We start from the raw sequence: 15,961 nt of genomic DNA, 5'->3' as shown, positions 1-15,961 counted from the left end.
GCATGGCAGGATACAAAATCAATGCCCCGAAATCAGTGGCATTTCTATACACTAACAATGAGACTGAAGAAAGAGAAATTCAGGAGTCAATCCCATTTACAATTGTACCCAAAAGCATAAGATACCTAGGAATAAACCTAACCAAAGAGGGAAAGGATGTATAGCTTAAAATCCATAGAACACTTCTGAAAGAAATTGAGGAAGACACAAAGAGATGGAAAAATATTGCATGCTCATGGATTGGAAGAATTAATATTGTGAAAATGTCAATGTTACCCAGGGCAATGTACACGTTTAATGCAATCCCTATCAAAATACCATGGACTTTCTTCAGAGAGTTAGAACAAAATATTTTAAGATTTGTGTGGAATCAGAAAAGACCCCGAATAGCCAGGGGAATTTTAAAAAAGAAAACCATATCTGGGGGCATCACAATGCCAGATTTCAGGTTGTACTACAAAGCTGTGGTCATCAAGACAGTGTGGTACTGGCACAAAAACAGACACATAGATCAATGGAACGGAATAGAGAACCCAGAAGTGGACCCTGAACTTTATGGTCAACTAATATTTGATAAAGGAGGAAAGACTATCCACTGGAAGAAAGACAGTCTCTTCAATAAATGGTGCTGGGAATATTGGACATCCACATGCAGAAGAGTGAAACTAGACCACTCTCTTTCACCATACACAAAGATAAACTCAAAATGGATGAAAGATCTAAATGTGAGACAAGATTCCATCAAAATCCTGGAGGAGAACACAGGCAACACCCTTTTTGAACTCGGCCACAGTAACTTCTTGCAAGATACATCCACGAAGACAAAAGAAACAAAAGCAAAAATGTATTATTGGGACTTCATCAAGATAAGAAGCTTTTGTGCAGCAAAGGATACAGTCAACAAAACTAAAAGACAACCTACAGAATGGGAGAAGATATTTGCCAATGACCTATCAGATAAAGGGCTAGTTTCCAAGATCTATAAAGAACTTATTAAACTCAACAGCAAAGAAACAATCCAATCATGAAATGGGCAAAAGACATGAACAGAAATCTCACAGAGGAAGACATAGACATGGCCAACACGCACATGAGAAAATGTTCCACATCACTGGCCATGAGGGAAATACAAATCAAAACCACCATGAGATACCACCTCACACCAGTGAGAATGGGGAACATTAACAAGGCAGGAAACCATAAATGTTGGAGAGGATGCGGAGAAAAGGGAACCCTCTTGCACTGTTGGTGGGAATGTGAACTGGTGCAGCCACTCTGGAAAACTGTGTGGAGGTTCCTCAAAGAGTTAAAAATAGATCTGCCCAATGACCCTGCAATTGCACTGTTGGGGATTTACCCCAAAGATTCAGATGCAGTGAAAAGCCAGGACACCTGCACCCCGATGTTTCTAGCAGCAATGTCCACAATAGCCAAACTGTGGAAGGAGCCTCGGTGTCCATCAAAAGATGAATGGATAAAGAATATGTGGTCTATGTATACAATGGAATATTCCTCAGCCATTAGAAACGACAAATACCCACCATTTGCTTCAACGTGGATGGAACTGGAGGGTATTATGCTGAGTGAACTAAGTAAATTGGAGAAGGACAAACATTATATGTTCTCATTCATTTGGGGAATATACATAATAGTGAAAGGGAAAATAAGGGAAGGGAGAAGAAATGTGTGGGAAATATCAGAAAGGGAGACAGAACATGAAGACTCCTAACTCTGGGAAAGGAACTAGGGGTGGTGGAAGGGGAGGAGGGCAGGGGGTGGGGGTGAATGGGTGACGGGCACTAAGGGGGGCACTTGACAGGATGAGCACTGGGTGTTATTCTGTATGTTGGCAAATTGAACACCAATAAAAAATAAATTTATTAAAATAAATAATAAATAAATAAATAAATAAATAAATAAAATAAACATTTAAAAAATATATTCCTGGTAATTAATAGTAGACCACCACAAACTCAAAAAATAGTTCTAATACAGCAGCTAGCTGGAATATTTGCTTCAGAAGATTAACACAGACTCAAATATGTATTTTTCAGTCACTGACATGGCAAATATGTTCTATCTCATGTCTATCAGGTAGCAGAACCAAGACCAGTCCAGCATTCCAATGATAAGGAAAAGTGGAGATCTAAAGTCTTGCTAAAGACTACACATTCTGCTGCCCTTGATCACAATGCAGCCTGAATAATCTAAACATTCCACAAAATATCACATTGGTAAATTATGTTGATGACACCATACTAACAAGAATAAGTAATCAGAAGAATCAAGTACTTTGGAAGTTTTGGCAAGACATCTGTGTTCTAGAGGATGTAAGATAAACCAACAAAAATTCAGTGGCACACTGTATTAGTGAAGTTTTTTGGGGATCAGTGGACTGGAGCATTCTGGCTATTACCATTTATAATAAATGACAAATTATTGCATCTCACACTTTCCACCACTGAGATGGAGGCACAATGCCAGATTAGCCTCTTTAGATTTTTTGGGCAGCATATTCCACACTTGGGAATATCATCTGGACCCATGCATTGAGTGACAAGAGGGGTGGAAAGCTTTGAAAGGGCTGCAGAGCTGACCCAAGCTACACTGAGGATAGTCTTGCTGGTTGGATATAAAACCCAATAGAGCCTATGGGATGTTTAGAGGTACCCGTGACAAAAGAAAAACATATTAATGGAGTTTATGGCAAGATAATGGAAGAATCACGGACTTCTGGAGCAAAGTCATGACATTGCAGCAAAGAATTTTAAATTACTTGAAAAACAGCTCTAGCAGAGATCAAATCTCTGACCTTGAGACCAGAGCTGGCCATCATGAACTGGTTTCTGTTAATCTACCAAGTCATGATGTCAAGTAGGCCTGGAAGTAATCCATCGTAAAATGAAAGGTCCAATATTGGGCTGAAGCAATATTTCCTGTAGAGGAAACAAGCAAGATGAATGAGTAGAACTACATGACATCCACCACTATGGTGGCAGTACCTCACCCCCAGCTGCCACAGATGAACCTGAATAGCAAATACAAAGAAAGAAAAAGAATTAACTTGATTTATAAGTGAGTTAACAAAGCATCTGAGTGCAATTTGAGAATAGCCTTCAGGTCACCACTTAAGAGTGGCTCTCAAAGGGATAGAGTAAAGAAATCTCCCCAGTGGGCAGAGCTACCGGGCAGGGCAGCAATGTAACTGGTCCTCCATTTTGCATGAAGAGAGAAATTGCCAAGGTAAGAAAATATATGCACCCACAGGCAAAGAGAATAGTTTAGGTAGTCAGGTGGGGACAGAAAGGAATGGTTTAGCTGGAAGATCAGCGACAAGGTCTGAGGAAGAGGTATGTGGGTGGACTTATGAAAGTCAGGGTGAAATGTGAAGGCCTTTGTCTTGCATGATCACACCCACCACAGAGCACTTACCAAAGCATTAAACCATCATCCAGATAGAATGGCCTGATCAGAAGTTAGCCAGCCTCTGTCTCCAGCTATCATATGCTGTTGCAATGGAGTCATTAATGGAGTAGAGTCAAGGGTAGGGAATGAGGCATTGAACAGACCCAAAATATGGATTCCCACTAAGACTGATTTAGCTACTCTCACAGTCCAGTCTGTCATCAAAGGAAATAAATGGCATACACACAATATGACACTATCCTTTGAGATGACCAACCAACCACTAGGCTCTTTTTATTCTGGAAGGGGTAGTAATTCAACTTGACTGGAATTACACGTTATGGATATGGATTTGCTTTTCTTGCCTTTAGGGCCTCAGGTAGTACCACACTATCTGAGGGCTTACAGAACATCTGTTCTACCAACAAGAAATTGTCGTACATCTCATTGGACCAAGAGATCTTGTTAGGAAGATGACTATGGGAACAAAATAATTGGATACACTGCCATTATCACTTCCAAACATTGCAGAAATTTCTGGCCTGATGAAATGATACAATGGCTTCTTAAAGGCATAGTTGAGATGCTACCTTTGGAGGTAATACCTTGCCAAGATGAAACCATACGGCATTTGGTTTTCTCTTGCTTCTGACTTATTTCACTTAGCATAACACCCTCCAGGTCCATCCATATTGTTATAAATACAAGATTTCATCTTTTTTATGGATGAGTAGCATTCCATGGAGTGTGTGCATGCATGTGTGCATGACATCATCTTTATCCATTCATTCATTGCTAGATAACTTTGTTTCCATATCTTGGCTACTGTGAATAGTGTTGCAAAGAACAGAGAGGTGCATATATCTTTTTGAATTAGTGTTTTTATTTTCTTAAAATAGGTAACGAGAAGTGGAATTGTTGGATCATATGGTAATTCTATTTTTAGTTTTTCAATTAGCAATAATCGCACCTCGGATAAACCTCATTGGCTACGATACTGCCACTGCGCAAAGCTTATTTTTAGTTTTTTGAGGAATCTCATTTCTGTTTTCTGTAGGGGGTCCACCAATTTACATTCCCACAAACAGTGCACAAGTCTAACTTTTTCCGCACCTCCTCATCAACACTTGTTATTTCTTTGTTGTTGTTGTTGTTGTTGTTGTTATTTCTTATCTTTTTTTATAATAGCCATCCTGACAGGTGTGGGATGATATATCATTGTGGTTTTGGTTTTATTTCCCTGATGATTAATGATGTTGAGCATCCTTTAATATGTTTCTTGGCCAACTATATATCTTTGGAAACATGTCTATTCAGATCTCTGCCCATTTTTAAATTGGATTGATGTGTTTTGTTGTTGTTCCTGTGATTGAATGGCATGAATTCGCTATATCTTTTGGATATTAATCCCTTAGCGGGCACACGATTGGCAAATATCTTCTCTCACTGAATAGGTTGCCTTTATGTTGGCTTGATGATTTCCTTCACTGCACAGAAGTTTTTTAGTTTGATGTAGTGCTATTTGTTATTTTGCTTTTGTTGACATTGCCTTTGGAGTCAGATCCAAAAATATTGCCAAAAGCAATGCCAAGGAGCTAACTGCCTATGTTTTCTTCTAGGAATTTTGTGGGTTTGGGTCCTATATTCAAGGCTTTAAAACATTTTTTAGTTAATGTGTATGGTACAAGATAGTGATAGTTTCATCTTTTGGCATGTGGCTGTCCAGTTTATTCAACAGCATGTATTGAAGAGACAGTCCTTTCTCCATCGTATATTATTAAGCAATTATTATTGCTTCCTTTGTCATTAATTAACTCACCATATATGTACAGGTTTATTTTTGGCCTCTCCATTCTGTTCCACTGATGAATGTTTCTGTTTTTATGCCAATATCATAATGTTTTGATTACTATAGCCTTGTAATATAGTTTGAAATCAGGCAGTGTGATGCCTTCAGCATTGTTCTTCTTCAAGATTGCTTTGACTCTTCAGGATGTTTTGTGGTTTCATACAGATTTTAGGATTTTTTTCTATTTCTGTGAAAAATGTCATTGGAATTTTGAGAAGAATTGCATTGAATCTGTAAAGTGCTTCAGGCCATGTGGATTTTTTAACAATATGAATTCTTGCAATCCATGAGCATGGGATATCTTTCCATTTACTTGTGTCTTCTTCAATTTACTTCATCAATGTCTTGTAGTTTTAAAGTACAGGTGTTTTCATCTCCTTGATTAAATTCAGCCATAGATATTTTTAAAATGCAATTGTAAGTAAGAATTTTTTTTAAAAATTTCTCTTTCTGATAATTTGTTGTTAGTGTATAAAAACACAACAGATTTTTATATATTGATTTAATATTCTGCAACTTTCCCGAATTTATTAGTTCTGTTTTTTTGGTGAAGGTTTTAGAAAGGTTTTCTATGTATAGTATTATGTGATCTGAAAATAGTGATAGTTTAACATCTTCCTACCAATTTGGATGGTCTTAGTTTATTTTTCTTGTTTGATTGCTGTGGCTAAGATTTCCAGTACTATGTTGAATAAAAGTGGTGAAAGTGGGCACCTTGCCCTACTCCTGATCTTAGAGGACAAGCTCTCAGTTTTTCACCATTGAGTATGGTGTTATTTGTGTACTTGTCATATATGGCCTTTATTACATTGAAGTACGTTCCTTCTATACCTGCTTTGTTGAGCATTTTTAGCATAAATGTATGTGTTTTCTCAAATGCTTTTCTGCATTGATTGAGATGATCATAAGATTTTTTTTATCCTTCATTTTGTTAATGTAGGATATCACATTGATTTATATATGGGTGGAGAACCATCCTTGAGTCCCTGAAATATATCCCACTTGATCACACTGTACAATCTTTTTTATGTATTGATGAATTCAGTTTGCTAATATATTTGTTGAGGATTTTTGCATCTGTGTTTATCAGGGATTTTAGACTATAATTTTCTTTTTTTTGTGTGTTTTGTCCTTGTCCATTTCTTTGTAACCAGGTAATTCTGACTTTGTAAAATGAGTTTGGAAATACTCCCTACTCTTCAATGTTTTGGATAATTTGGGAAGGATAACTATTGAATCTTCTTTGAATATTTGGTAAAATTCACCAGTGAAGCCACCTGGTACTGGACTTTTGTTTGTTGGGAGGTTTTTTATTACCACTTCAATATCCTTAATAATTGGTTTATTCAGATTTCCTATTTTTTCATGATTCATTCTCAGAAGATTTTGTGTTTCTAAGAATTTATTGATTTCTTCTAGTTTGTCATTTGTTGGCATATAATTGCTCACAGTAGTCTCTTACGATCCTTTGTATTTCTTTGGTATCAGTTGTAACTTTCCGTTTTTCATTTCTGATATTAATTTGAGCCCTCTTTTTTTTTCTTAGTGAGTCTCACTAAGAGTTTATCAATCTTGTTTCTCTTTTCAAAGAACCAGCTCTTGGGTTCACTGATCTTTTCTATTCCATTTATTTCTGCTCTGATCTTTATTATTTCCTTCCATCTTTTCATTAACTTTGGACTTCATTTGTTTCTTTTTTTCCCAGTTCACTTAGTGTAAAGTAAAATTGTTTATTTGAGATTTTAGGTGTAAAGTTGGATTCTTTGAGATTTTTCTTGTTTCCTGAGGTAGGCCTGAAGTGCAATGAATTTCCATCTTAAAACTGCTTTTGTTCTTCCCAAAGGTTTTGGTATGTTGTATTTTCATTTTCATTGTCTCAGGTTTTTATTGTTAATTTCTCCTTTGATTTCTTCATTGACCCATTGGTTGTCCAGTAGCATGTTGTTTAATCTTCACGTATTTGTGATTTTTTTCCCAGTTTGTTTTCTGTGATTGATTTCCAGTTTCACACCATTGTGGTATGAAAAGATGCTTGATGTGATTTCAGTCTTCTTAAATTTATTTGGACTTGTTTTGTGGCCTAACATATGATCGATCCTGGAGAAAGTTCCATATGCCCTTGAGAAGAATGTGTCTTCTGCTGCTTTTGGATGGAATGTTTTGTTTAATCCATCTGGTCTAATGTGTCAATGCTTCCTTCCTGGTCTTCTGTCTGGATGATTAATCTGTTGATGTTCATAGGTGTTAGCATCCTCTAATACTGCTGTATCACCATTGATTTCTCCTTTGATGTCTGTTAATATCTGCTTTGCATAATTTGGTGCTCCTATGTATGACACATAAATATTTTTAGATGTTATATTTTCTTGCTGCATTGACCCTTTTGTCATTATGTAATGCCCAGCTTATTTTTTACTACAGTCTTTAAGTCTATTTTATTTGAAATAAGTACAGCTTTTCATTTGTTTTTTTTTTTCCATCTGCATAAAACATCTTTCTCTATTACTTCACTTTCAGCCTGTGTGTTTCCTTACATCTGAGTCTCTTGGAGAAAGCATAAAGATGGATCTTCTTCTTTTAATACATTCATCCATTCTATGTCTTTTGATTGAACTATTTAGTCCATTGTATTTAAAGTAATTATGGATAGATATGTACCTATTGCCATTTTGTTCACTGTTTTTTTTGGCTGTTTTGTATTCTTGTCTGTTCCATTTTTCCTTTCTTTCTTTCTTTCTTCCATTGTGGTTTGATGCCTTTCTTTAGTGTTACTTTTAGATTGCTATCCCATTGTTTTTTGTGTATCTACTATAGATTTTTGCTTTGTGGTTACCATGAAGCTTACATATATGAACATATATAGACTAGTCTATTTTAAGTTGATAGCAAGTTGAATTTGAACTAAACTGCGTTTTTATTCCCTACTCCCACATTTTATGTTTTTGATGTCACATTTCATATTTTTATTTTGTCTATTTCTTTTTTTTAAGATTTATTTATTCATTTTAGACAGAGAGGTAGGGGGAGAGGGATCATGGAGGAGTTGGGGCAGAAGGAGAGGGAGAGAATCTGAGACAGACTCCTACCTGAGCTCAAAGCCCAGTGCAGGATTTGATTGCACAACCCATGAGATCATGACCTGAGCTGAAATCACAAGTCAGATGCTCAACTGACTGAGCCACCTAGGTGCCTCTATTTTGTCTATTTCTTAACCAAGTTTTATACTTATAATTATTTTTTTGCCCGTCTTGTCTTTTAACCTTCATGCTAGCTTTATGATTACTGATTTCACTATATATTTACCTTTACCAATGAGCTTTTATTTCCATGTTTTCTTGTTATGATTAGCATTCTTTTTTTCAGCTTAAAGAAGACCCTTTAACATTTCTTGTATGGCAAGTTTAGTGGTGATGAACTACTTTAGTTTTCACTTGTCTGGAAAACACTTTATCTTTCTATTAATTTTGAATGATAACCTTACCAGGTATAATATCCTTGGCTAGAAGTTTTTGCTTTCAGCATTTTTAATATATCATGGGATGCCTCTCTGAGCTGCAAAATTTCTGCTGAAAAATCTGCTCATAGTTTTAAGGAGTTTTCCTTATACATAACAAATTGTTTTTCTCTTGCTGTTTTTAAGATTCTGTCACTATCACTAACCTTTGACATTTTAATTATGATGTATCTTGGGGTGGATCTCTGGCTTCATTTTATATGAAATCCTCTGTACTTCCTGGATCTGGCTGTTTCCTTTCCCAGGTTAGGGATGTTTTTGGCTATTATTTCTTCAAATAAGTTTTCTGTCCCCTTCTCTCTCTTCTCCTTTTGAGACCTGTATAATGTGAAGGTTGTTCCAGTTGATGTTGTCCTATAGGTCCCTTAAGTTGTGTTCACTTTTTAAAATTCTTTTTTTCTTTTTGCTGCTCTGTTTGGGTGAGTTCCACTGTCCTGTCTTCCAGGTCACTGATCTTTTTTCCTACTTTATTTAGTTTGCTGTTGAACCCCTCAAGTATATTTTTCAGTTCAGTTATCATATTCTTCACTCTGGGGCTTCTGTTTGGTACTTTCTTATAGCTTCTATCTCTTTATTGAAGTTCTGTGTTCATCTATTCTTCTCGTAGATTGGTGAGCACCTTAATGAACATTCCCTTGAACTCTTTATCCAGTAAATTACTTATCTCTCATTAATTTTTTTTCTGATATTTTATCTTGTTCTTTCATTTGGAATATATTCTTCTGTTTCCTCATTTTGCTTGACTCTGTGTTTATTTCTATTTTCAGGCAAACAGCTGTCTCTCTCAGGCTACAAGAAGTGGTCACAGGAAGACTGGGGGAATGTCTCAGTCTGCTCTCTGTGTAATGACCTGACAGTGGTAGCCTGCCAAGAACTGTCTCTATGATGTTTCAGCCCCTTGGCACCCGTAAACACAATCCCTCATAACCACAGAGCCAGGAATTCAAGGGGTGTCCTCTGTGAAGATTGTCTGCAACCACTGGGCCAGGACACACCATCCACTGGGTTTTGGGCCACAGGGGAGGAGTAGGCCAGAGTAAGCCTGTCCACTGGCAATATGCACTTTTATGATTATTATATAATGCTATGCCCTTGATAGTTTGAATAAATAGGTACAAGAACTAAGAGGTAGTCTTAGGAATGGTTTGGTTTACTATGACTTCCAGTGACCACCTTGGAGGACCTATACATATACCTCACCACAAACCTAAGTTCTGTGGTTCTAATGATCCCTGATCCCCAAAAAGAATGCTTCTACCAGGGAACATAGTAAAAGTCCTATTAAACTTTAAGCCTTGAATGCTTCTCAGTCACTTGGACTTCTTTTGCTGGGATAGTCAGCAAGCAAAGAAGAGTCACCATTCTGGGAGGAGTAACTGACTTTGATCATTGGAGTAGTGAGGCTGCTGTTACATTTTGGTGACAGAGAAGAATACGTTTAGCACCCAAGTGATCCACTGCAGTGTCTCCTGTTTTTTCCTGGCTCAAACCTGGCAAGAAATCAACACATGCAGCACATAGAGAATCTAAATGTTATGGTGACTAGGAGCTCAGATCCCTTCACGAGAAAGGTCTGAGTCATACCACCAAGTAAGCCCTCTAGATCAGCAGAGATACTTGGCAAAGATAAAGGGAATTAATAGAAGAGTAAGTAGAAAATAAACTTAATATACAAAGCAAGTGGATTTGAACTGTGAAGTGTAGACTATAGTGTATACCATAATATGCCATTACTCTCTCTCTGCTTCAGGACTAAGGTATTCATTTCCTCCACTTAGTGAGAGTGCTGGAATCTAATGGATCTTAGCTAAATCCATTTTTGGGAATTGCCCTTAGTCAGAGAACTATCTAACCCCAAATCACATCCCCGTAGGGGCAGCCCACATTCACCTTTGCCTTAAGGCAGGACAAACTCTGAAGAACAATCCCAGAGCTTTCAGTAGAAGTAGCCAAGGCTTCTGTTGCAACTGAATTGCAATTCAACTTCTCCAGGTGCCCAGTCCTACTGCCCTTTCTTCTAAACAAGTGTTGCTCTCATAAGCATGCCCTCCACCAAAGAAAGCCCCACATTGTGTTGCATATTTCTGTCTCAGTCTGTTTCTCAGGGAATCTAATGTTGGGTAAAGGATTGATGAGATTAGCCCTGGGGCCTGAAGGCAGGTACTGGTGGCTAGGCTGGAAGTACTGGTGGGTGTGAAACTCACTCCTGACTTATAGAACTGATATAGTCCCTCTTGCGTGTTTGTTTTGAATGCCTTGAGCATTTCTGGCCTTGGCTGCAGTTCATGGGTTTCCTTTTGACTCCATTTGAAGCAAGAAGATAAAGATACATCTCATTATCACTCAGTCAGAAAACCAAGAAACACTGATACTTTTTACTTGAAAGACTGATGGTTAAAAAAAAAAGTTTATCTGACAACACAGTGTATTGTTTTGATATATGCTTTTCACAATCCATTGTGATATCCATTCATGATAGGTCTTTATCATTATATATTTAATTTTAAAATCTTAAAAAATAGACATATTTCAGTGGCTTTTCCAAGGGACTTGTTATTAGCTCAATATAATAAAAAATACAAAAGTATGAAACATGATGAGACCACAATAACTGACAAGAGAGAATATACAATTACATTTGAAATGAGTGCCATAGCAAAATGTGAGAGAGTAGGTCAGAGAAGAGGTACACAGAATGAATGCTCTTGTCCCTGTGTTTTAACAGATAAGCTTCATTTTAGTGATCTAAAATACTACCTACTGAATGAAATCTAAGTACCTCATTAAAAAAAAAAGAAAAAATAAAATATTGATATTATGTACTAGAAAATTGGACTTTCAATATTTTTCCACTATATTTTTCACAAAATTAACAGATTATCCTAAATGCCTAAATCATTGCTGGTAAGAATTTAGGCAAATGTGCTGTAATGTTTACCCCAGACACAATGTCACATTTGATATAAGGTATTTTCTCTGAAGGTTTTTTTTTTTTTTTTTTTTTGAGGAGTTATCACTTCCTTTCCTGAAAAACCCTGTACACCAACACTCTGAGGTTTGGATACCCAGACAATCTACTTGACCACATTTTTAGGAAATCAGGAGATAGGACCCTGTGGGAAAATTAAAGTCCTATGTTCATTTGAAATGGGTCTCATTATTCCTGAGAGCGCCGAAAGGCTACTGTGAATGGCAAATTTACTTTTATACAGGGACTATATAGATATTGCTCATTCATTAAAGACAGTGCCTGAAATTCATGAGCCAGCTCTCTCAGCTATGTCTTAGAAACTTGTGACTATGCTCATGTTTACAGAGCTATGTAAAGCTAGAGTGTGCTCTAGACTAAACCTATCATTTAAGCTTCCCCTATTACTCATGTCATAAAGTCAGCATTGAAGTTGTTGCTATTTATCGATGGTTAGTTTGCTGTCATGGAACACTGATTCCACTGGCAAGGTTATTTGATAATATCAGGTTTATAAGAGGGAGGAATTTTTTTTCCAATAAGGCCACAGCTAATAAATGCTTTTTTCTCCTCATTTAATTGAGATTAAGTTTTATGAATGATAGATTAATTGTGTAACATCCACAACAGTTTTTTCATAAAATAGTCAAGCCATTAAAGCCACCTTACAATAATAATAATAATAATAATAATAATAATAATAATAATAACTTGCTCTGAATTGTGAGGTAATAGGTAAGTGGCACTAAGAATAGACCCTACAAACTTCCTGCTGCCCTTTTGTGCTGGTGAACATACCCTCCTTTGGGATGTCATCCCAGCAACATTGTCAGAGTGTATTGCTTCTATGTCACCATAGCATTTGGCATTTACTATTATTATAAAACTTAACCCTCTGAATTGTAATTGTCTCATCCAGTAACCTGAAAACATCGGCAAGAGAACAGAGACTGTTTCTTGTTTATTTTTATATCTCTTGTATATAATATAAGGCCTGTGTCTTAGTAAGATGCTTAGTAAATGTTCATTGAAGTTCAATTCCACCCAGACATAAGCATATAAAAATGATGTCAGTACAAACATGAAACTAGAATATTGCCTTTCTCCAGGAGATGCATCAAAAAGCTACTCACTGAAAGTACAGAAGATGCATTGGCCCACCTCTCTGGAGCAAAAGGTCACTGATCCATGTGAGCTTTTGCTTATAATTCCCTTCATCACTGAAGATGTGCTTTTGCAACACAGTTGAAAATCGGACAGGAGGTAAATTAACAGTAGCAGGTAAGCCAAGAAATCTTAGTTGGTCCCCATAAAGACTGACCAAATGAACATGATGTGATGAAGCAATCAGTTCCAAACTCTACAAGAATGCAGAAGAATTATACAGTTTTAAAATAACTCAATCTTCACATGAACAAAAAATTTTAAAGAAAGAACTCTTCAATCATTCATTAAAACACAAAATAATACACTAAAATTTGGAATATGGTCTAATTAAAATATAAATTTCCTCCAATTTGTAGCCAAAAGCAAATGGTGTATCTCAGCTAAATAATATGTGTACCACCAAACTTCTTTTAATTGCCTATAGATTGAGTAAACAATTAAGTTAATATATAGCAACAGCTTAGCCATGCAATATATGAATAGTTCATTGGTCTTTTCAGAAACATAATATGATGGGTCATGGGGATTTCCCCAAAAGAAGTTGATATAATAGGATACAGTTAGAAAATTAAAGACAGCAAGAGATGGTCATTATGTGGATTTTAGGATCAGGATATCAAAAGAATAAAAAGATAATTTAAATACAGAAAGAGATTTGTTATTTTCTGAGAAATTTAACTCCGTTAAAGCAAGACTGTTATTTTAATTTATTAATACTTCAAAATACCTTCTTGTAAGTACATAAAATAAAAATATGTGGTTTTATATTTTGTCAAATATCAGAATAAAACAAAGTATTAAGAAAAATGAAATATAGGGAATCTTATATAATCCTAAAGAAATAGCAAAATGAAATTCACAATTCATAAATGTTTCCCTTATAAAATAGTATTATATTATATATAAAATAGTAATATATTTGAAGATATTTAAAATAGCCCTACTTGTAAATAAAAAAATTAAGTTTTTAAAAAGATTTATTTATTTATTTATTTTAGAGAGTGTGAGAGAGCATATGGGTGAGCAAGAGTGAGAGGCAAAGGAAGAAGGAGAGAGAGAGAGAGAATCTCAAGCAGACTCTCCTACCTGGGGCTAGATTTCATGACCCTGAAAGCACGACTTGAGCCAAAACCAAGAGTCACACTTAACCGACTGAGCCACCCAAGCACCTCCCCCCCAAAAAAATTCCAGAAGAAGATTATTATGGCATCATCTTAGTTGATCCTATAAGTATTTTATTATATAGATTTTATCAGTTAAAAAAAAACAACAAAAAAAGATTTTATCAGTTAAAAAAATTACGCGTGGTTGAATAGTAGTATCTTGACAATTTAAATTAAATGTGTTTGTAGAATTGAGTTCAAAGTGATTCTTTTTACTTTAACTAATGAGTCAACACACTGAATTCTTTTCTTTAAAGTTTGTATTCCTAGACAAAAATAAAATAAAAAGTTAAATAAAGAGAACTGTGAAATCCCATGATAGTGGGGATAAAAATATTGTGTTTTTGTACATTATATTAGTATACTATAACATCCCATACATTCATTTTTGGGTATATTCATAAATATCTATATTTAAAAGAAAATAAAGTGTACCCTCCTTTAAGTTCCCTAGTATAGTATTTCATAAAATCTTATATAGCAATTATGTTACTAGCAGAAATTTTGTTACTGGAAAATGCTCGCTAAAGTGGTTAAATTTAAAAAGCAAAAGACATAGTTGAGGCTGAAATGGGGGTTGGGAGATGCCCTTGCTCCCTCTATTCCTCCTCCTTCCCTAGGCTTGCTCAATAGGACCATTGGACTGCCAGGTAACCCCTGCTTTCTGGGGAGGAATGAGCCATGCTAGCTTAGCTCTTCCCTGGGGAAAATGAGTTTAAGCCCAAACTTCAAACTCAAAAGAAAAAGAAATCTTAAATACAAGTATATTCCTGTTATTTTCAAATCACCCCCATGAATTCTGTTGAAAAGCTTCAATCATCTTCCCATTTAATCAATATTTCATTTTATTTTGTTTGGCAAATGTCTTGTGAGGACTGACATACTCTATGTCTTCTCCTTGACTTTAAATCTTTTTTCTACTTTATTTAAACATATTTATACTTTATATATGTGTGTGTAGCGTGGTGCCTGCGGACTCCGAGAGGTTATGGAGTATTTGTTTTGATCACGTAGCCACTGAGCAAGCACTTTCTGCAGCTGGAAGATAAACAGAACCCTTCCATGCACACTTCTCAAGAAAAAACAAAACAAAACAGTTTGTCATAAAATTTAAGGTTCGAAGTAAATTGCAGTTATTTAATAATCAGAGTGAGAACTTAAGCTGTAATGGAAGGTGCTGAATAGAATGTAGAACCTCCCTCCATGCAGGCACTGGCAAAATTCCACTTTGGCTCTCATTTTTTAATGGAACATCAGAATGGAGTAAGTGACAGTGATTGTAAAATACACATCAAAAAATGTCAGCTTTAAAATTACTTTTGAACAAAATTAACAAAGGTGATTAATATCTAACTCATGGCCATGTGGATAAATTCAAGATCGTGTGAATTAGCCGGATAACTCAGAGGGAAGCAAAAGTTTATTATGGACGATTTTATCAAGAATTATTTCTATAAGCACCATGTCCAAACCTATCAAATATCAAATTCCTACATGTTTGTGATGTAGGCACATCCTTAGTAATGAAAATTATCTCATTTATTAACAAAGTAAAAATCATCAACTAATGATGGGATTTGGAGCTTTTTGTTTCTAGGGGTCAGTCACTCCCAGAAACACACCAACCAGGGCCATATAAGTAAAATCAAGTTAATTTAGTAGAGCTCTAAATGAAAATTTGAAAACACAAAGTCTAATTAGTACTGTAATGAATAAAGGATAGATGTCCTTCTGTTCTCTAGTATGAACATTCTATTTTCTTTTTCCCAAGAGGTACATATGTGAACTCTCACTAAGGAGCAGGCTCCGAATTGTTGTTGAGAATGGAGCTTAATATAGGTTTAAAAATTTGATGTAAGAATTAAATATTTTTATGAAAAATGGATCATTACAAC

The 15,961-nt window shown here is 35.8% G+C and overlaps 1 protein-coding gene and 1 pseudogene across 4 annotated transcripts in view; both read right to left on the bottom strand.

Annotated features, from left to right (window-relative positions):
- Window positions 1–15,961, bottom strand: part of LOC140620417 (suppression of tumorigenicity 18 protein) — a 137,846-nt gene that overhangs the window by 77,063 nt on the left and 44,822 nt on the right. The gene's annotated exons all lie outside the window — the stretch shown is intronic.
- On the bottom strand, window positions 4,343–4,420 carry LOC140620445 (U4 spliceosomal RNA; annotated as a pseudogene).

Source organism: Canis lupus, chromosome 28 (genome assembly GCF_048164855.1).
Source record: "Canis lupus baileyi chromosome 28, mCanLup2.hap1, whole genome shotgun sequence".
Lineage (NCBI taxonomy): Eukaryota > Metazoa > Chordata > Mammalia > Carnivora > Canidae > Canis > Canis lupus.
The sequence above is the reverse complement of the archived record's forward strand: the minus strand, read 5'-3'. Positions and strand labels throughout refer to the sequence as shown.